The 22838-nt window shown below is 43.3% G+C and overlaps 1 protein-coding gene across 1 annotated transcript in view; it reads right to left on the reverse strand.

Annotated features, from left to right (window-relative positions):
- PAG1 (phosphoprotein membrane anchor with glycosphingolipid microdomains 1) overlaps nucleotides 1-22838 on the reverse strand; it is a 381650-nt gene that overhangs the window by 144248 nt on the left and 214564 nt on the right. Inside the window, exon 3 of the mRNA XM_077492929.1 lies at nucleotides 8302-8431. The gene's annotated coding sequence lies outside the window, so the exon portion shown is untranslated. The remainder of the gene's footprint in view (nucleotides 1-8301; nucleotides 8432-22838) is intronic.

Below are 22838 nucleotides of genomic sequence, written 5' to 3' on the forward strand. Positions count from 1 at the left end.
CACAGCTTAGTGTAGAACTGTACAGAATGTAAAAAAGCATGTAAAAAGGACCTTACACTAGTTCCAGGGCAGTACTTTTTGATTTGCTGCAATTGTTGTCACTGACAAAGTAGCAAATGGCTACTTCCAATAGAGACTTCTAGGATTAGCTAATGACAAATTCCTTAAAAGGTTGGCTAGAAAAATGCCACTAAAGCCACAAACCTAGACTGGCTACTTCCTCCCAAGAAAACCCCTAATGTGTGCTAGGAACTTTAGACTGTCAGCTCTTGTGAGGGACAGTATTAGGTCAGAACTAAATAAATATCAGTAACAGGAGAATAGCCTTGGTTCAGACTTTCCACAAACCCCCAGAACATATGCTTGCAATAAAGTATACTCACGTAATACTAATGTATTACTACAGTGTTTAGCTAAACCCATTAAAACAATTGCTAGGTATAATGAAATGCTGTCAAGCAAAATAGTCACCCCCTGAGCAGTCTTTTTTATCCCATGATAAAGTGTCCGTCACAACAGCAGTTGGTGGATCACCGGGAGGAGTTTACTGACACGATGTGATTTAGACTTTAGAACACGCGAGAACTGAAACTTGCTCATCTATATATTATGTGATAAATACAAATAAAGTGCCGTGCTTACCTTATATACATAAATTATGTGCTCTTGTAATCAAAGTAAAACGTGAAAAGACATGTGATCAATGATCCACTCATTTAATGTGGTACGTATCCAGTGAACAACCATAAAGCAAATGAAAAAGTCCATCGAGTGTGTCCTTTATACTTAAATTATATACTCTGGAGGATCTAGTGCTGACCGCCCAATCAGGAGAGAGCAATACACTAAATCATGGTCATATTGGAACATGTTTGTATATTCAGAGGTGAAGGCCCTCATGGAAAACGACTCTGGAGATTGAAGTCTTCCTGCCCTTCTTGCAGAGGCACATGTACACCCCGTCACCCCCTTCCCTCCCTTTCTTGCTCTCCTTTCTTCCCTCCACCACCATTCCATGCCTGACAGCCATCCTTTAGCTTTTCTGTTCTCTTACCCTTTCTTTTAAAAATTGAAGTATCCAGCCGAGCGTACTCTGTTATATTTACTACAGTTATCGCCTTGTTCCTGGAAGTGGGGTATAATTTGTGTTTTTCTATGTCAGAATGCCTTTGTGTTTTCTGTATTTTACTTCTATGTTGCTGTGGCTTGCCTTTATTTTATGTGAGACATTGCACCTATTCTATATGGTTCTGCTCTGTTGGATGCTTTATTCTTTTATAAAAATAAAGAATTTGAAAGAAAAAAAAAAAAAAAAAAAAAAAAAAAAAAGATATAACCACAAATAAACGTCTCTAAAAAAAAAAAATCAGTGGTTCTTCATCCAGCTCTCATTATATGCTCCAGCAAATGGTGTGTGGAGGACTACAAAACACCTCCTTCCCAAAACACAAAACTAGTGCTCTCTTGGTGCTCACACTCAAACTGTGGACTCACCAGACCTCTATGACCCTCTTAACTTAATGAGGTCCAAAGTAGCTTAAATTTACGTTATCCTTCCAAGTCACATCCTTCCAGCTTTTGATCTCTACACCTTTTAGGATTCATGTACACTACAGCTCCTAAACTTTAGGAGCTTTTGAATTTTTTTTGCCAAATCTCTTAAATGCAGCTCCATAAAAGCCAATTAGTCCATGTACACCATAGGCTCTTAGGATCGTTTAGGAGCTGCTGCAGTTAGGGGCGGTTAAACTTCCCTCTCCTAAACATGGAAAAATCGTGTTCAGGATAGGAAAGTTTTGAACGCCAGCTGCAAAACTCAGCAAAATCATGGAGTTAAAGTGATTTAAACCCCTCTTATGTGCAGTGATTTTGCACAGAGCAGCCTGGATCCTCCTCTTCTTGTGTCCCTCTTCGCTGCAACTGCTCCCTCCTGTCGAGTGCCCCCACAGCAATTAGCTTGCAATGGGGGCACCCGAGCTGCAGCTCAGTGTGTCCATTCAGCCCCGCCTCCTCTCTCTCTCCTGATTGGCTAACAGACTTTGATTGACAGCCACAGGAGCCAATGGCTCCGCTGCTGTGTCTCCAATCAGGAGGGAGCATCTTGGATGGCTGAGGGAATCGTGGACATCGCTGGATAGAGATGGGGCTCAGGTAAGTATTAGGGAGGTGCAGGGTGCTTCTGCACACAGGCGGCTTTTTATCTTAATGCACAGAATGCATTAAGGTAAAAAAAAATCTTCTGCCTTTACAACTCCTTTAATCCTCCAAATGCATTTTGACTATTATGAATGAACAATAAAATAAGCCATATTGAAGTAATTTTTATTGCAATTGTAAAAATAAAAAAACAAACACTTTCAAGGTGGGCAGCATTCAATATGGTTACTATACCCCATGGTTCCAAGATGGCCATGGCTGACCCAACTTCCTGTTTTCTATGTGTTTCCCACAGACTGACTGAAAGTGATGTAGGAGGAAATTATTTCACAATGATTATCTACACATTAGTTACATTTCTCTTTGATTTGTGACCACGGCATCATCATATCATCTAAAGTCTCAGAAAAGTGGCAGCAACATGCCAACATGTGTCAAATATACTAACCATGGATGAGACTCTCACTTCAAGAAGAAGCATGCTGCATTCTATACCTAGATTGTAAGCTCTAACGAGCAGGGCTCTCCGATTCCTCCTGTATTGAATTTTATTGTAACTGTACTGTCTGCCTTCATGTTAAGCGCTGTGCAAACTGTTGGCACTATACAAATCCTATCTAATAATAATAATAATATCCTGGGTTACATTTTACACTGGTGCAAGAACATCTGGGAACTTATAACCGGCAGACTAGAAGTTCATATATAATAAAACACTTTTGGAAGACAAAACTGTGTGAAGTCACGCACAGTGCCCCATTATGATAACCAGTGATCATCTGCTCTTTTAACATGTCACAAGACATTGGCAAGAATCATGGCACTTAGGCCACTTTCACACGGACGGCTGTTCTGCCGCAGTTTAGCATGTTTATTTTTTTCTGCGAAATTCAAGACTCCAGGCACAGTGATCAGCTGCATTTGTACAGTACAATTACATGCGTTTATGTGCGTTTCTGTGCAGTTGCGTTCAGCTGCAGTTAATATAGTCGTTCCCATAGCAACTTTTTTTTTTGGTCCCTTGAATCCTTTCTCACGCTGCTATCCGCAGTTGACACAAGACTGCGATTACCTGCGGCTATGTGCATATAGCTGCGCTACATCGCACCTGGACGCATTCAATTCTATTTTTTCTATTCGCACCGAAGCGCATGTAACGAAATCTCAGCTAAACGCTGTGTGTGAATGGGGCCATAGGAAAGCATTGTGTGCTTTCAGCTGCGATAGAAAACTAGAAAATCCGCAGCTAAAAGCACCGCTCTATCCATCTGTGTGAAAGGGGCCTAAGAAGTCAAACCCCCTTTGTGTGTTGATCCGCCACTTTTTATTCCTCAAGGGTGCTGCCAAAAAATGTCAGGGGCAGGTGTAGGAATAAGTATTACTACTAGAAAAATTTTTATTCCCACTCATGTAGATGCTGATCTTGTTTTTAATTATTTTGAAATAAAGCCATTGAATCAAAGAGGCTTTTCAGACATCAGCAAAGCCTGGTGTAAGGTGCTTCAATAGTCCTAACTTCTACAGTGGAGGGGGGACATTACACAACAAGGTATTGCTCCGTTGCATCTGAAAACCAAAGCCAAAAAAAAATTGGAAAATGGGTTAAAAGTCTTTATTAAAATGATCATGGATCCTCAAATATGCAGTATCTAAGAAATCACCTTGTTCTATCACTCCAGGCTTTCTGTACATCTTTTATTAAAAATGTATGTATATGTCAGTTATATGAAGAACCATTGCTGGTTGAATCATTTTGATATAAGTGATGGCCATTATAAAAATAAACATGTGCTGAATTTTTATAATGATTTCTGTTCTAATATTTTAGACAATTCCAACACGTAATATAGAGGTGTTAGCGAAGTGGGAATAACCACAGAAAAAATAAAATAAAAATCAGTGTTCCAACGACTAAATCAAAATGTATTTTTCGCAAAATCTATTCAGTGTAAAATGAAGAACAGCAGGTGTCATCACAAAGGAAATTGTCTTCTGCATGAACTCTAACTCAGAGCCGCCAATCATCACTCATCCAAAACCATTTTTAGCATTCAACAGGGAACAAAACCAAACTGAAGAAAAATAGTTTATCAGTTTTGTCAAGAGAAATGTGTAGCCTGTCATTGTTAACCTGACTCTGGAAATACTAGGTGCCATAATTATCCTGTGGATTCACCTACCACAACAATAAACAGCAAGTCAAATCAAAACTGATGGTCTCCATTACTTTTCCAAATCGGTGACTATGGAAGGACCTCAATGACCCCAGAGAACGAACATTTTCAGACTTGGGGCTAAAAACTGCTTATGTATTTAGCAGCAGGTTCAATGAACTGCCACCGTCCCCCAGCTGCATATACTCACTTGGCCTTTCCTCCCCCCACTGCTCCCTTATGCTACCAGATATGAAGAGAAATACCCAGTACTACTGCGGAAGCTCCACGTCTTCAACTGGAGTTACACAGGGCTTTCTTTGCTCTTGGTGGCCAAACAAAATGTCAGAGAAGTAAAGAGGAGTAAAGAGGAGTAAAAACAGGAAGATTGCATTAATGGGGACCTATAGGTTTACAATGACACATTCCTTTGCTTTTGCAGGGCAATGTAAAAGCTTCACCCTATCCCCAGCAACATTAATTCACCTTTATTGCTCCTGAGATTGTTCTGTTTTGACGTAGAACTGAAGATAGGACAGGTCTGTGCAAGGTACAAACCGATCTGTTGGATCCAACAGGCTATTGACTCATTCCCTGGCCCCATATAACAGGGATGGGCCAATCCCTATGGCACAAAGTGATGTTATACCAGAGAAGGGAAGCTCACCCATAACTGGAAATTTCAGATCTCATTTAACTGTTGGAAGCAAAGCAAGATGAGAATTGTTTGCCACAATTGCTTACTTGATTACCAAAATAGAATGCATGAATGTAGAAAACCTTGAGCCTTTACAACCATTTTAATTTGTAATCACCTGCCATGCCATGCTCCAGGTTTTCCATCGATTTCACTGTAGAGGAGGAGGTTCCTACTTCAGATGCCCATATCACTACCTGGGTGAAGATGGATCTTCCCATTGACTGTCCAGCAGCTTGGTCCCTTTAGGCTCAAAAAGACATTGCAGAGAGACTGGCTGAGTATGAGCAAAGACTGCACCGCTGGCTCACGGGTTGGAACTCCTGGACGTGTTAAGTCATGGGAAGTGGTTGGTGGACTTGCGTGCATAAAAAAAATTAACTATAGAAGTTATATTTTTATTTAAGCTGCTGAATGCGTGGAAGGGGTTCTGCTTTGCTTAAAGATGGTCTTTAAAGTGGAAGTAAACCCATTGATTTAAACAGTAAAAAAAAATAAAAAAGGCATGCCGGGAATGCTAACTGCACATTGGCTGTGCGCTCAGCCAAACTATCAAACCATCCAATGGCTGGTGTCATAACGAATCACATGCGCAGCACCATAGCAGTTGAAGATTAAACAGAGGCAAAGATGGCAGCTTCCTTGGCTGAAAACGATAGGGGAGTTTACTTCCACTTTAAGTGATACAAACAGCGCTATACTTCATATATTACACCCATGTTCTGCACTGGATATACACAAAGAGCAGACAGATCACTTGAGGCCTATGGACCTATTTGCATTTTAGAACAGTATTTAAAAGTGCTTTCAAGATTTTGGATTTCCTTAATGACTATCAATGCATTTCGCCATTTACAAAAAGAACAGATTAGAATAGTTTTCATTCATGTACTGCAAACAGCTTGTGATTGGTTGGCTGAAAGTTGCAGCTGCAACCCATATATAAGGAAGATTCAGAATAAAGTGCACCTATAACAGAAATTAGGTGGTCTACAGAAAGGGCAACAGATGTACTAGGCAATATTGCCCCCTCCCCCCAGCAATGTAAAAACAACAAAAAGGTGGTTTACATTAAAAAAAAAAAATCAATCATTCTGCCCACCCCATTAATGGGCAATATTCTTCCCTAGGTGTCACATATCCCAAGATGCTTCAGGATACAGTGGCTGGAGGAGGGTGGACCCAGCGGCGCCTCATCAGAGGGACCAGGCTGCCTGAACCAGAAAGAAGTAGCGGACTCCTGATGATATCAGTAATGAGTCACTACCCTGTTTCCCCAAAAATAAGACCTAGCATGATTGTCGGTGATGGCTGCAATAAAAGCCCTACCCCCCAAATAAGCCCTACTCTGTTTCCCCGAAAATAAGCCCTACCCTGAAAATAAGACCTACAAGGACTTTGACCAGGGCTTATTTGGGGGGTAGGGCTTATATTGCAGTCATCACTGACAATCACGATAGGTCTTATTTTCGGGGAAACAGGGTATGTGACAGAGCAAGGCAGATAACTGCAGAAAGATGCTGGATTTGCTGCCTGGGTGAGTGAAAAAGGAACAAATCTGGGATGAATATTTTTTACTTTCTGTTATAAAACACATCCAATATAAAAATGTAAAAAATCTATTTTCAATTTAGGCCAATATGTATTCTGCTACAGGATTTTGGTAAAAAAAAAATCCCAATAAGCGTATATTGATCGGTTTGTGCAAAAGTTATAGCGTCTACAAACTATGGCATAGATTTATGGACTTTTTATTTATTTTTTATAGTTTTTACTAGTAATGGTGACAATCAGCGATTGTTAGCAGGACTGTAACATTGCAGCGGACAAATCGGACACTAAGTGACACTTTTTGGGGACCAGTGACACCAATACAGTGATCAGTGCTAAATAAAATGCGTGGTCACTGTTTAAATGACACTAGCAGGTAGGGGTGCAACGGATCATCACTGATCCATGACCCGAACGGGTCACCCCACTCGGATCGGCACACGCCGCGATCCGCGGAGTGCTCCGCGGTCTCGGCCTTAGGAAAGGCCGCGGCTTCGGCCTAGCTCTGGAGCGGCGGCCATCTTTCTACACTCAGGCCGTTTACAAAGTGATTGCTCCGTCAAATGACGGAGTGATCACTTGTAAACAAACCGGCGTCATGTCATGGTTCCTCTCTCCCCTCTCTGTACTGATCTGTACAGTGGAGGGGAGAGATCAGATGGAAGCAGTGCTGTGGGCTGGATCTGTAGTGCTCACAGCGCTGCTCTGTGACAGCCATCCCTCCATACCCTGCAATACTCTGCCATACCCCGCCGATACCCTGACATACTCTGTAATACTCTAATACCCAGCCAGCCATACTCTGCGATATCCAGCAATACTCGGTAATACCCAGCCATACTCGGCGATACCCAGCCATACCCAGTCATATTCAGCCAATATTACAGTGAGGGGAGATGTCCATTACAGTGGGGGAGATTGTGAATATTACAGTGAAGACTATATGCTGGTGGAATTTGCACAGGTTTTTGCAAATTCAATTATTTGCTGATCTGAAAAATTATCTGATCCGTGACTCTGATCCGAGGAACGATCCGATCTGAGTTTTTTGATCCGTTGCACCCTTACTAGCAGGGAAGGGGTTAACATCAGGGACGATCAAAGGATTAACAGTGTTCCCTGGGAGTGTTTTCTAACTGGGGTTGGGGGGGGGGGGGGCGGAGGCAGAGATCTGTGTTCCTGCTTATCAGAAACACAAGATCTGCATTTCTTCTTTCTTTTTATTTATTTATTTTTTAACAATAAGATCTTATTAGCAGAATGGCGATCTGCCTTGTTTACATAGGCTAACTGCCGCACGATTTTGCTCTCATGGGTCACACTGCCGCAGTAAATGTATGTGGGGTTGTAGTCGGTTAAACATATAGAGGGGCCTTGTTCAGATTAATGGTAACCACATAGCTTTTAGGCTCCTTTCACACTAGTCGACTCCAAAATTGCGTGATGTTCAGTGCAACTTTGGAGCCCGACTTTGATACGACTTTGACGCCATTTTCAATGCAAGAGAGTCTAAACATCTTATCAAAAGTAGTGCAGGAACCTTTCCCGAAGTTGCAGCAACCTCAGGAATGTCAATTGGAATGGCTCTAACAGAGATGCATGGCATTTCTCATGTCCTGTGGACTTGAGGGTCTCACAAGTCGGATCCTAATCCGCACAAGTGGGAAAGTAGCCTTAGACATTATCACACCAGTATTCTCCCCCAAAAACCGCCTATGTAAATAAACACTGCAGACTAGATACCTTGTGAGGGTGCCAAGAGGTTTAGGAGGTCAGTTTTTAGCAAATCCCACTATCCAGTCACAAAGCTTGTAAACAATCCTGAAGTATTCCAGCAGTCAACGTGTGTACATCCATACCATCTCCAGGTGATCTAGACAAAGAAGGGACTTCTGTTAAAAAGGCACAGCATGGTAGAAGTACCGCGATTACCCTTTACCTCACTATGCAAATACAATACAACCAAAACACTGAAACATTTCTTTTTAATTGTTGATATCACAATATTTGTTCATGTAAGGTGATGAAATACTATTGATTTCTAAATTCAAAGGGCCTTAAAACAGCACAAAAGAGCCTTTCTATTTCTAGAAAAACAGACTAGGTCAAGGTGTACACTGTCCTTTGCTTAAGCGTTCAGCTCTTTTGAAAGGATTTTAATTAAAATATATTATATATATCACATATACATATACACACACATACATACACACACATACATACACACACATATACACACACACACACCACATATACACATACATATATATATATATATATACATACATATATATATATATATATATATATATATATATATATATATATATATATATATATATATATATATATATATATATATATATATATATATATATATATACATACATACATACATACAAAAAAAGAAACAGGAAAGCAAACGTTACCCAACAATTCAAAACAGGATGGGATTGTTTGTTCAATTAAGCTTTAAAAAAAATAAAAACTGGAAGCCGATTGGATTCTATATAGAGCAGCACCAGACTTTGCCCTCTCCAGTTTTAGTAAATCAACCCCAATATATGAGCAAGTTCCTGTATCCTTCCCGCCATACTGGTAGCAGGATGAGAAGACTTTGTTTAATAAAGCTGTTGGAATGAACCAACCTTTCAAGAAGCAATCTATGCATTGAGGTCCACCTGCAGTAACCTTGTGTGTACCAGCAAGACCCCCATCCCACCACTGGTTTGTTGTATTTCCGAGAAGTCTAAATTCCATCTATACTTCAAAGAGGTTTTCCTGGAAAGAAAATAAACTACCCACTTACAATGGGAGCAGGAGAGATCTATAGCTCTCTACCACAGGAGGGTTGAGGTTATCTGAAGCCTAAAGCTAGCCATACATTATTCGATTTTCGAACAAACGCTCACATGAACATTCATACAAAAAATTTCAGTACAGGCAACGACTTTTGAAAGTACTTTACATTTTTAACATTCAGTTTTGGAATGTTTGCCTACTCTGATCACACACTGCAGCTGTATAACCATCCCAAAACTCTTATAAATGCACCAAGGACAATACCCAGAGGGTTCTGTCATCTCTGTAGTGGAAGCCAACTGTCCAGCATATAAAACTCAAGGAGGCACATCTTCATGTCTATCAAAGTGCATTTCAACACTGAAATCTGCAGCATGTACTTTATAGGACCCCTGAAATTCTCTGTGCCATAGGTGTGGGCAATTACCTGTCCCTAGTTAGATCCCCTGTGGCGATGCCCCAAACTGCAAAAGGTATTGGGCTGAAGTGGTTGTTACACTTAATGGGCTACTTGATGTCAATCTCCCAGTTGAACCCCTCACTTGCCTTTTGGGCTATATGGACTCCTCCTTCCTGGACCCTTATATGCCAACTATGATTTTACGGGCCCTATTTGTGGCCCTTAGGCAAATAGACCTTACGTGGACCTCACCACACCCACCTACCTTATCTAAGTGGATCTCAGATCTTAAAGGATAAGTTCACATTTTGGGAACATGTTACACACGTTCCACCAATTTGTAGGGTTGAACCTGTAACATTTCTGCTCCTAAAGGCTCTCCCGATCCCCCCTTCCAATTGTGACAGTGGGAAGGAGATCTCCCCTCACAATTTGAAAATAACACGGCCGCGTGTGAATGAATGAACTACAAATACCGCCATGTTTGCGGCTGATGGCTTGTAGTTCCCAATTAACTATGGGGAACAACCCAGTGTGTTGGCGAGTGCTCTAGTAGTTCATTGATCCTTCCTACGAGGTATGGGCAGACAGCTACACAGACAGTCTGCAGGTGCCTGAGATTGCACCCGCAATCTGCTTATCATGGGTGCAATGTTTTACAGATTCCTAAAAAAAACAAAAATAATAAATGCAGTTTTTTTTACATCCAAAACCGGGCATTTTTATTTATTTTTAATTTTTTTTTAAGAAAGGTGAACTTATCCTTTAACAAGTGTATCCTTTTTGATAAACACACCCATTTCCCTAAAACCTATATGAACAAGTTTTATGCTAAATGGTCACACTGGCTTGAGTTTATGTACCCCAAATTGGGGTAGTCTCCAGTTATCCAAGCATGCATGTGTCTGACCTATACTACCCTTTTTTTTACTTATTTTTTTTATAATGACTTTGGGACATATCTACAAAACAAAATAAATGCTTATGTACTTTCTACTGCATATGACTGTCTCATGGTCCTGATTATGTCTCTTTTTTGTTGATGGAACAAAAAGTTTTCTAAAAAAAAAAAAAAATCTGCTGTATATACACATCAGCCGGTGTTCCCCATAGTAGAGAATAAAGACCATCTTTCAGATGTCCAAGGACCAGGAGTCTTATCAAAGATGACCGTGTGCATGTGCGTGAATAGCAAGTCTCACAGTTTGAAAAATCAACCTCGCCCTTTGGTGAGAAAAAAAAAAATGTTTTATGGCCATATCAGTTGACACCCCCTCCCTATAAATGTGAAACATTTTAGTTAAGTAATGAGTTAAAAATAATAATTTTGCATTAACAGGAAATATTTAGTTTAGGTATGAAGTGTATGCCGATTTACAAATATTTTATTTCTGGGTGTGTTTGATAGAATGTTCCCTGCTCAGGTCTGTGGTTTCAACCACCAGTTGCTATATTCCTATTGTGATTGACTATTGTAATTAATATGTCATCATACAATGATAATTTTTGATAGTTGGGAGTCTGCAAAGTAACCCTTCCTAAGCCCAGGTTCACACTGCTCCAACATGAAAGTCGTGGCACTTCCGATCCAACTTTGCCTTGCATCTTCAGTCCGACTTTGATCCAGCTTAATGTGACTTTTTACACTCTATGGCAGTGGTCTCCAAACTGCGGCCCTTTGCTTGCTTTTATCCTACCCTTGGGGCACCATTTCATCCACTGTTACCAACAATGGGGCATAAATACCCTCACTGACACCAATGAATGGGGCACATTTGCTCCCAATGACACCAACGATGGGGCACAATTCAACCCACTGACACCAACAAAAGGGGGCATAATTCCTTCCAATGACAAACGATGGAGCCCAATAACATCAATGATGGGGCACAATTCCACCTAATGAAACTAATAATGGGGCGCAGTTTCTCTCACTGAAACAGTGGGACATTGGGTTTTTTGTTTTTTTTACGAAAGGCAAATCCACTTTGCACTACAAATGCAACGTGCACTTGAAATTGCACTGAAAGTACCCTTGGAAGTGCAGTTGCTTTAAATCTGAGGGGTAGATCTGAAATGAGGGGAAGCTCTGCTTATCATCTAATCATGAACAAGCTAAAATGCAGTTTTTTTTATTTTCCTTGCATGTCCCCCTCAGATCTACAGAGACTTTACTTCTAAGTGTACTTTCAGTGCAATTTCAAGTGCACTTTGCACTTGTAGTGCAAAATGGATTTGCCTTTCGTAAATAACCCCCATTATTTGTTTCCACTGACATTGACACCTTTTCTACTCCCGCTGGCCAAAGTCCGGCCCTCCCGAAGACTGAAGGACAGTAAACTGGTCCATTGTTTAGAAAGTTTGGAGACCCCCTGCTCTATGGCACTGAAATTGTATCAAAGTTGGACCAAAGCAGTGCAGGAACCTTTTCTAAAGTCGTGTCGGATCAGTTAAGACAGCTCTCGAAGGGAAACATTTATTTTGACATTTCATGCGACTTGTGCTCTCACAATTAAGATCCCACGTTGCACCAGTGTGAACAGGGCCGAAAAGAAATATGGGGCTGCCATTGCTGACCTTCTTCTGAAATTGCTCGCTGCCATGCTTCAATACTTTCGTAGAAAAGAAGACAACGTGAACAGTTTAGGAAATGCCTGCTGTACAATGGTGTATCCCCATCAATACACATAAAATATGAATTATATGAATGACATATCGCTAGCAAGAATAAAGACAACTTTAAAATGCTTATCAAACAGATAGTGATCAGTGTATCCAGCAGGCTTACTGTAATCAATGTGTGCCCGCTGTTTATAAAAAGCTTCATTTATTATGCTGATCTCAATGCTATTACACAGTTGTCTCACTGTAACTAATCCTGTTTTCTGTTAGGACTATTTTTAGTTTGGTGGCTTTCTATACTGAAAATGCAAAACAATCACTCTATGTTGGAACATTCTCATATAATGAAAAGCTAGCAAACCCCGCAAAACATAATTATGTGCACAGTTGGAGATATGATTAAAAAAAAATAAAAAAAAATAGAAAAGTTTCTAGCTCCATTCCACAGCCATATTCACATTTCCATGATGGACCTACCACTTCTTCAAATGACTATGCCTGTTTGCATACAGAAATTGTACATATAATGCTTTTTTTTTTTTTTTTACCAATTAAAAAAAAAAAATAAAATTTCAGGCTTTGTTTACATGAGTAACCAGGGGGAGGTAAAAGCAAGTGGTTGAGCTGTGGTTTTATTGTAAGCTAAACGAATGAGGGCATGCAGATGCTTAGGGCTGTACACTTGCTGTGCCCTCTGCAAAAAATGAACAGCGTGTTGCTATTGGTGGGCTGAACCGCCACCAAGTGTAACCCATTCAAGTTCATGGTGCTGCAACACAACAGCATGCAGTGCATGTGGTTGTTGGCGAGGAGGTGCATCAAGCATCAGGGGATGGTTTCCTGGGCTGGGCAAAGGTAAGAGAATAATTTGAACTTAACATAAAAAAATAAAGAAAAACAACGCACATAAAAAAAGTTTATATTTTGTATGACAACGTTCCTTAATTTTCGAATCTTATGTACATGTCAATACAGGGCTGGTGCAAGGATTTTTGGCACCCTAGGCGAAACCTCATTTTGCCGCCCCCCATTGGCCCCGCCCCTGACTCCACCCCCAGAATACCGCTTCACCAGCGCTCAACAATTCCGCCTCACCAGTGCCCATAAATTGCAGACTTGGGGGGACATTTGGCAGATCAGTCAACATAATTGATATATATACACTCACATTTTAAAATTAAATGTCATGGTCATCACATTCACATAATGTTATTCTCATTAAGGCCCCTTTTACTCTGGGGCGGTGCGGGCGTCGGCGGCAAAGCGCTGCTATTTTTAGCAGTGATTTACCATTGTTTTAGCGGCGGTCTGCGTTTAACGGCCGAAAAAGGGTTAAAACCGCCCACAAAGCGCCGCTGCAGTGGCGCTTTGCCGGCGGTATAGCCGTGCTCCCCCATTGATTTCAATAGGTAGGAGCGGTTTCACCGCTCCGAATATGCGGCTAGCAGGACTTTTTTCACCGTCCTGCTAGTGCACCGCTCCAGTGTGAAAACCCTCAGGCTTTCACACTGGAGTGAAAGGGGCCGATTTTTTCAGGCGCTATACAGGTGCTATTTTTAGCACTGTAGCACCTGAAAACCGCCCCAGTGTGAAAGGGGCCTAATAGAGAGAAAGCAACAGTTTTTTGCTTACCTCACGGTCACACCAGTAACCTGTTGCTGGCACCAACTGTATTTGCCAGCCTGTGTACCTGCCTCGTGTGGAGTGGTGCCTCTTCTCTTCCTGTTCCAGCTAGCCCAGGCTGCGCGCACCTGACCCCAAGCTCAGAGAGTGGCCTTCAAGTGCCACACCGCCGACGTCGCCCTGCTGTATCCCATGATGATGCATGCTGCATCCATCCTCCATCCATCCTCTATTCCAGGAGAGCGTGGGGGCGGGGCCAGGGGTGCTGTGCTATCAAATGACACCTGTTATCATGTCACAGAGGACTGAGGGGGAGAACGGCTGCTGCTGCTGTGCCTGTGTTATCATCATGAGTAATGTCACAGACTGTCGGACTGACAGAGAATGGAGGGGGGGGGGGGAGGGGGGCGGCTGCTGTGCCTGTGTGTTATCATCATGACGACCCCCCCCCCACTCTCTGTCAGTCCGATGATCTGTGACATACTCATGATAACACACAGGCACAGCAGTCGTCTGCCCCCCCCCCCACCCCCCCTCCTCTCCACTCGCTGTTAGTCCGATGATCTGTGACATATAACTCATGATAACACACAGAACACACAGGCACAGCAGCCGTCCGCCCCCCCCATCCACTCTTTGTCAGTCCGATGATCTGTGACATACTCATGATAACACACAGGCACAGCAGTCGTCTGCCCCCCCCCACCCCCCCTCCTCTCCACTCGCTGTCAGTCCGATGATCTGTGACATATAACTCATGAGAACACACAGGCACAGCAGCCGTCCGCCCCCCCCCCCCCCCCTCCTCTCCACTCTCTGTTAGTCCGATTAACTTATGATTCATCAGCTGCTGCGTGTCATCATCATCATGGCTAATGTGACATAGAGCGGACAGAGACAGACTGACAGAGAGCGGATCGGAGGAGGGGGGGCGGATCGGAGGAGGAGGGGCGGATCGGCGAGGTGATACTATAACAGAAGAGAGGATTACTGTACTGGAAAGCCAGAGCGGGGCGGGGCGGGGCGGGGTGGGAGGGCGGATGGCGCTGTTGCTTGGCACTGGCACAGTAGTAGTTGCAGCAAGGACAGTGCAGCCAGCCAGGAATAAAATAACCAGCGGCCGGGCGCCCTAGGCGGCAGTGCGCCCCAGGCGGTTGCCTAGTCCGCCTAGTGGTAGCGCCGGCCCTGTGTCAATATACTGTTATATTCTTCTTTTTATTGTAAAATTCAACAAACGTATTGAACAAGAAAAAGAGTTAATCGTAAAGACAAAAGCCACTGATAAAACAGATGCGCTAGGTATGGCTAAGTTGAGATACCTAGGGTTTATCCATGGTTATAAAATAAATACTTCAGTGTAATTAAAACAAACAAATCTTACATTGTAATTTGCTGCACCTGCAAGTAAAATTTTAAATTGTATTATCTACATAAAAAAAATGATGTGCCAGAAGAGATAAGGACAGCAGCTCTGTACACAGGTTGGCACAGCAGCTATAAGCCGCCTTTCACACAAACGATCCAATTAGGTCCACCTGTCAAGTTTTTCAGGCAGACCTGATCAGAAGGTCCATGCATTCCTATGGAGAGGCGGGCATAAACAGACTTCTAGCCATTGTCTTGTGTAGGCGGATCAGATCAGAGGCTAGTCGGGTGTAAATGGACAGCAGAGTCTGTTTACTCCCAGCCACCTATAGAGCAGAGCTTGCTCTGTCCGTGTCCACTCTGCGGAAACTGAGCACACAAATGTATTTTTATGTGCATACACCACAATCATTTGATTACAATAAAGCTAGAATTTTTTGTGTTTGCATATGCACAAGTGCTATACAATCCATCCTCATGTTTTTTCCTGCCAGGAATATCTGATGTTCATATATCAGTACAGTACGCCAAGGACTGGTTCACAACAGATGCTTTTTAGTGGTTTTTAAACTGCATACGGTATGCAGGCACAGTGCTTGCCATGTATTCCAATGGCCCTAGTTCACACCAATGCCATCAGTTCCAGTGCTTTCAACAAAAGTACAACCTGCTGCATATTTTTATTTTCCTATCTGGAATGCATCAAAATGCATGCAACTGCACCGGACGGCATATTAAAAATAATTCATTTTCATAAGGACAATGGGCGTTATTTATTAAAGGAAAATCCACTTTGTACTGAAAGTGCCCTTCGAGAGCTGTCTTAACTGACCAGACTCAGACTTTAGAAAAGGTTCCTGCACTGCTTTGGTCCAACTTTGATACAACTTCAGTGCCATAGAGCAGGGGTCTACAAACTTTCTAAACAAAGGACCAGTTTACTGTCCTTCAGACTTCAGGAGGGCCGCACTGTGGGAGTAGAAAAGGTGTCAATGTCAGTGTAAACAATAATGGGGGCAATTTACGAAAGGCAAATCCACTTTGCACTACAAGTGCAAAGTGCACTTGAAAGTGCACTTGGAAGTAAAGTCTATGGAGATCCAAGGGGGACATGCAAGGAAAATAAAAAACAGCATTTTAGCTTGTACATGATTGGATGGTAAAATCAGCAGAGCTTCCACTCATTTCAGATCTACACTTTAGATTAAAGCTCCATGCACACTGGAGCTCATAAATCGGAAGTTTTTTGGAGTTTGGGCGTTGTTTTTTAAAAGCCCATGAACTCCACTATGTTATCCTATGTGTTGAGTTCATGGGCCGTTTTCTGAACGCCATAAAATTGCGTTCAGGAGCAGTACTGGAAATGCCAGACACCGGTAAAAGGTGTTAAACGAGGGTTAATGTTGTAAAAAGAGTGTTAAGCCTCGTTCTGCGTTTTTCTGCCTCTACTCAAAAATCAATGGTTTCCCAGCGAGCACCCCCCCCTGAACTGTACCAGGCTGCATGCCCTCAACATGGGTGGTAGGTGCTTCGGGGCAGGGGGGGCCCTAAGCCCCCCCTGCCACGAAGGACAAGGGTCTTTTCCCGACAACCGTGGCCACTGGTTGTCAGGGTGGGCGGCGGACTTATTGGAATCTGAGAGCCCCCTTATTAAAAGGGGCTCCCAGATTCTGATAAGCCCCCCGCCCACAGACCCCCAACAGCCAGGGTTGTCGGGAAGAGACCCTTGTCCTCATCAACATGGAGGCAGGTGCTCTGAGGTGGGGGGGGGAGCACCTGCACCTCATGTTGAGGGCATGCAGCCTGGCACGGTTCAGGAGAGGGGGGGCACGCTCATCCCCACCCCCTTTCCTGACCGGCCAGGCTACGTGCTCGGATAAGGTTCTGGTATGGATTTTTGGGGGGACCCCATTTCGACGAAGAGGGTTCCCCTTAAAATCCATACCAGACCGAAGGGTCTGGTATTGTCCAAGGGCGGGAACCCCCATGTCAATTTTTGTTAACATTTTGGGGGGGGGGGTTCCCCTTCATCCTCAGCACACAAGTCTGATCATGATGATCCGACTTCTGGTTCGACTTCTATTCAAATCAATGGGCTCACATAGGGAACCATTGCTTTTGAATAGAAGCAGAGAAATGTTGCTAAAAGCTAGCGCAACTGAACGTGCATTAACGGCAATGCAAAATGCTGATAAAATCATGTTTTTTTCAACCAGAGTTTTCTGACAGCAATCTGGCGTCCTGAAACGTTTTTGAGCTCCAGCTTGCATGGAGCCTGAGAGCGACTGCAGTTCCAAGTGCACTTTCAGTGCAAAGTGGATTTGTCTTTCGTAAATAACCCCCAATGTGTCCAAAAAAAAAAAAAGACTGGACTGCATTGAAAAGGAGTAAAAAAAAAAAAAAAATGCATGCAATAGCGTATGCAAAAATGCATCCAGATTGCTGAAGCCCTCAAGATGACAGAGGCTCTCAGCAGCTACACTCACAGGTTGTATGAGGTATGTCCTAAGTCCCAACCATCTATGTACCACATACTGTATATAGTTATAGTTATAGTGATCCAACTGATGTGGCCACAATGTGACTCGAGATAGTAAATCTTCTGGTCTGTACCCTTGGCCAAAGCCAGGTCTCTCACTCTCTCTCTCTCTCACGGTCTTTGTATTCAGCTACTGTTTTATAACTTCAATATAAATGTATTAAAAACAGAATAAAATATTGAAAGATTTAGAAAATTAAAGTGGAGTCCCACACAGAATATGGAACTTCTGCTTATCCGGTCCCCCCCCCCCCCCCCTCCGGTGTCACATTCGCCACCTTTCAGGGAGGAGCAGATATCTGTCTAATACAGGTATTTGCTCCCACTTCTGGGGAACAATCGCAGCAGTATCCATGGTGATCTATGTCAGGTCCGGCCCCTCCTCCGCCTCCCTCCCCCTGGTTTCTGGGAGACACACAGGTCCCAGAAGACAGCGGGGACCAGTCAGAACGAGCAGCGCGACTCGCTCATGTGCATTTGGGAAACAGGCTGTGAAGCCGCGAGGCATCACTTCCCGATTCCCTTACTTAAGATGCCGGCACCTCTACCTGGAGCTGAGGGACGGGTTGGCTTTGGGCGAGGACATTGCGGGCACCCTGGACTAGTAAGTGTCCTTATAGTCAGCAGCTGCAGTATTTGTAGCTGCTGATTTTATTAATTTTTTTTTTTTTTTGCAGATTGAACTCCTCTTTAAGGCAGGCCGTAGATCATGCGATTTCCTTTCCTTCAACCATGAGTCGAAGGAAAGAAAAGTGGCTTTTTAATTGACAATTAAATCCCCACTTGAGATCCCTTTAGATATAGTCACAACTGCCACAGGCAGGGTTATTATGACAGCAATTCAGCCACTGAGATGATTAGGCATCTAAAGGTTGCTCTGGGTTCCATGACCAGTGATGGAGTTGTTTCTTACCTACACTGACCACAGTGCATGCATGTAATTGTCCATTAACCACCAACATAAGGTGGTCACTTCTACACTAATGCCACTATTGCTACAGGAAACCACAGTTTTCACTTTATATATTTTTCTGTTTTTTTTAGTTATCTTAAACTGAATAATATTTTGTTGTATACAGATGATAGACAAATAGACATTGCCTTTTATAAAAGTACAGTAATGCAAAACAACCAGCCAGGCACTCCCTTTCATAAGGTCAACTGCACCATACGGCTTGAAACTGAGAGCGAAGAGATCTAGCAGAGCAATCATAGAAAGTGTCAATGTTTTCTCAACCGAGCTTCACAGTATAAAAAGATGTATTTGGACATATATTATCTTTGAAAATCAATAGCTGCTTTTATTTAACTTGTGCAATGGAGGGCCCATCTAATGAGGAAAGCAGCAGTAGACAGCTGGGAACATCTGCTGAAGGCAGTGTCGGAGGAACAATCCACCCTTGTTGAGGCAGACGTTGCCTGAATTCTGCTTTCCTATGCTGTTCAGTAGATTATATCATATTTCTGACTTCCAAGAACAAACTGCAGATGTGGGAAACAAGGAGTCACTTCTAAAAGACAACAAATGGAAACATTTTATTAAAATTATATTCACATGTGTTTAATCCCGCAATAGTATATTAAATGTGAACTTTACTACCAATCAGTTCAGCTGGTTTAAAAAGTATCTATGGTTAAAATGAAAAAAAAAAAAAAACATTCATATCCACATTGTATTTTAATTATTTCTAGCCTACTCCTGTTATTCTAATCTAGCCTTTTTCATCCTTTTTACCAAAGAGGAACCCTTGAAACAACTTTGCGGTCTCAGGGAACCCCTGCTAATAATTACTATAGCTACAACTCATGATACAATAGTTTTAATGGTCAATGAGAAGAATGCGCCTAACACTTAGGGGTCATTGGGAAGAATTACTCCCTTACAGATAGCTAAAAAGGCCAATGGTGTGAGTGGGAACTTATCTAAGAGGCAGAAATTGCTCATTGCTCAAGGACACCTAGCAACTTCCGGAGAAACTCTAGGGCTCCATGGAACCCTGGTTGAGAAACCCTGTTCTAAACCATCTGGAAGTTTGTAAACTAACTTTGTGATGGGGGGCATGGCCTGGAGAGCAATGGAGTAGGACGCATGCAGTGAGAGCTCTGCCTGCCCATACTCCTACATGAATCCTGCTTGGCTTTGCCTGGCCTCCACACCACAGCAGTCCTGCCTTACCCCCTCCGCGGACCCTGTAAAATCTCAATGTGCAGGGGTGCTGCCCATGGCCGCAATTGCGGAGCTTGCCCATCTCACGATTGCCAGTAGGAAAGTCCGCGGCTCCGGCCTAGCTCCCGGAGCGGCAGTCATCTTGCTCCACCCGGAGACGGCCCTGCAAGCTCCTCCGGACTCCCTGACTGCCTCAAGCCTGGTTTCCCCCTTCATCAGTCACCGGACCATTCACGGCCGCTATTACTGTGCCTCCTTGCCCTGCAATCACCTGGGGGAAAGTCTGCGGCTCCGGCCCAGCTCCCGGAACGGCGCCCATCTTACTCCACCCTGAGGCGGCCATAGCAGATACTCAGCAGAGGACCAACAGGCCAAGGATGCCGCCGGCACATCCTTGGATATGGAGCACTCAGTGGTTGCCACCAACAAAGTGCATAGTGCTATTGCCCTCTGTCAGAGCATGCTCACCAGCAAAACAGAGGAGGTCAAAATAGACCTGCAAGACCATTTGACGGAGACCCGAATCAGCAGAGCGGAAGAAATCTTGCACCCCCTGACACACATGACTGACTAGGTGCGCCGCCAGCTACAACAGATTAGCGCAAAACAGAATGATACGAAGAATGGCTTTCGGAGATGCACTCTCCGCTTTATTGGCCTTCCTCAGACTGCCGAGGGCAACGGCCCAGCGAGCCATCTTGAAAACCTCCTGACACCCACCTTTGGCAGAGACACATTCTCTGTAATGTTTGCAGTGGAGAGAGCTCATCGAATTCCTGCTCGTCCGCCTCCCCAAGGAACCTCAACGCATACCCCGATAGCAAAATTCCTTAATTTCAAGGAAATATCCCCTGCACCAATACACATGTGGCCGTCTTCCCAGACTTCTCCAAAGAGGTACAGTGGCAGCGGTCCAGATTCCAGGATGTTAATCGGCGTATCCCTGTCCTACACCTTAAATACGCTATGCTGTACCCTGCAAAGCTTCGGGTGGAGTGCGATGGCCGAACCCACTTCTTTGAAGACCCTGAGCTGGCGTCCACTTGGATTGATCAGATTGATGTCCTGGAGTATACCACACTGACTACAAGTTGTGAGTACTTTTATTTTCTCTCCCCTGCTCCCCCCTGTGCCCGCAAAGCTGACCATTTCCATCCTGACACTTAGCTCTCCAGTGTGCGTCCTCGACCAGAGCAGGGGGGGCAGACCTGGAAATCATTTCCTGTAATACACCGATTCTCACAGCATGCCTGCTGCCCCTGAGCAACCTTGCTGACTCATGATCCCCATTCTCCCCACACCTGAAAGACAGCATATCGAACGTTGCTGAGATTTTCTACCTCAATTACCTACCGCCTTGATGGCAGGCGGAGCCTTCTCCTTCACAGCTGTAATGGTGCTATGCTTTTATGGCTCCGATACCCCATGCACTGCTCAGAGAAGAAGTCGCCCCCTAGGATCTCTGTGAACTTGTTTACCCCCCGTTTGCCTGACTGTTCTTTCTTCTCATGCAATTAAGTTCCCTGCCCCCTATAATCCAGTGCTGGAAAAAAGAGATTAACGACACTCTTCCATATAAGAAGCTGATCTATGTACATAGAGGGTGCCCGCTTAAGTATGAAAAGGTCTGGAGCAGATGGTGAAACATGTACTTGATATGTTTATTACTCCTGCCCCCCTTTTTTTCCCCTCCCTCATCGCTCTTTTTCTTTATTAAGTACCGGTTCCACCCCCGATGGGTATTTCACATTATGTCACACAGATATTTCAATGTGTTTATGTATGTACTACTGTTTTGGCCATATTGGCTTATACCGATTTAAGTACCATGCATACATTTTTCAATAAAGTTGGTTTTCCAATAAAAAAATAAAATAAATAAAAACTTCCTTGAATTCTGTGACCCATATTCACTATGCCCTGTATCCTTAAACTTTTGACACCTACTCTATAGTTCAAATTTATATTTCAGTAATAGTAATGAAATTAAATGATGGTAAAGTAAAAAAAAAAAAAAAAAAAAAAAAAAAAAAAAATTGGACAATAAAAAATGTTATTGTTTTTCAGGTGGTTAGTGAAATGCCACCTTACATTACAGTTAGTGGAAAACCGTCCTCTTAATTTGGTGGTCTGTGAAATGCTCCCTTACATACAGGTGGTCAACGAAGAAGAACCCACTTTATGTAGTGGCGAATGGCCCCCTTACGTTGGTAGGCACAAAGATGGGCACCCTTACACTCATGGTCAGTTGGAGAAGGGCCCTATCACACTGGTAGTAGTCAGTGGAAAGAATGCTCCTGGCTTTGGTGGTCAACGGGAAGACTGTCCTCGTTACAGATAGCTAAACACGTCAGTGGTGTGAGTGTCAGTGGTTACTTATTTGAAAGGCAAAACGTTCTCATTGCTCAAGGAACCCATAGCAACCTCTGGGGAACCTTAAGATTCCATGGAACTCTGATTGAGAAAGGCTGAAATATAGAATGGTTAGAAAAGACTAGCCTGTCACTCAGGACATTTTCTACAAGGAACGTGTTCTCTCCATGATTCTGTGGGTTTCCTCCACAAGCTCCAGTGTTTCCCATAATCCAAGCCATACTATTTGCATAATTGGCTTCAGACTTAAAGGGGTTGTAAACCTTCCAGTTTTTTAACCTTAATGCATTAAGGTGAAAAACATCTGATAGTTACAGGCCCCCTAGCCCCCCGGTTTACTTACCTGAGCCCTGGAAAGTCCCGCGTTGAGAACACGCTGGCTTCTCAGC

This window comes from Lithobates pipiens, unplaced genomic scaffold (genome assembly GCF_037356315.1).
Source record: "Lithobates pipiens isolate NorthernLeopardFrog02 unplaced genomic scaffold, aLitPip1_a1.2 Scaffold_19, whole genome shotgun sequence".
Taxonomy (NCBI): domain Eukaryota; kingdom Metazoa; phylum Chordata; class Amphibia; order Anura; family Ranidae; genus Lithobates; species Lithobates pipiens.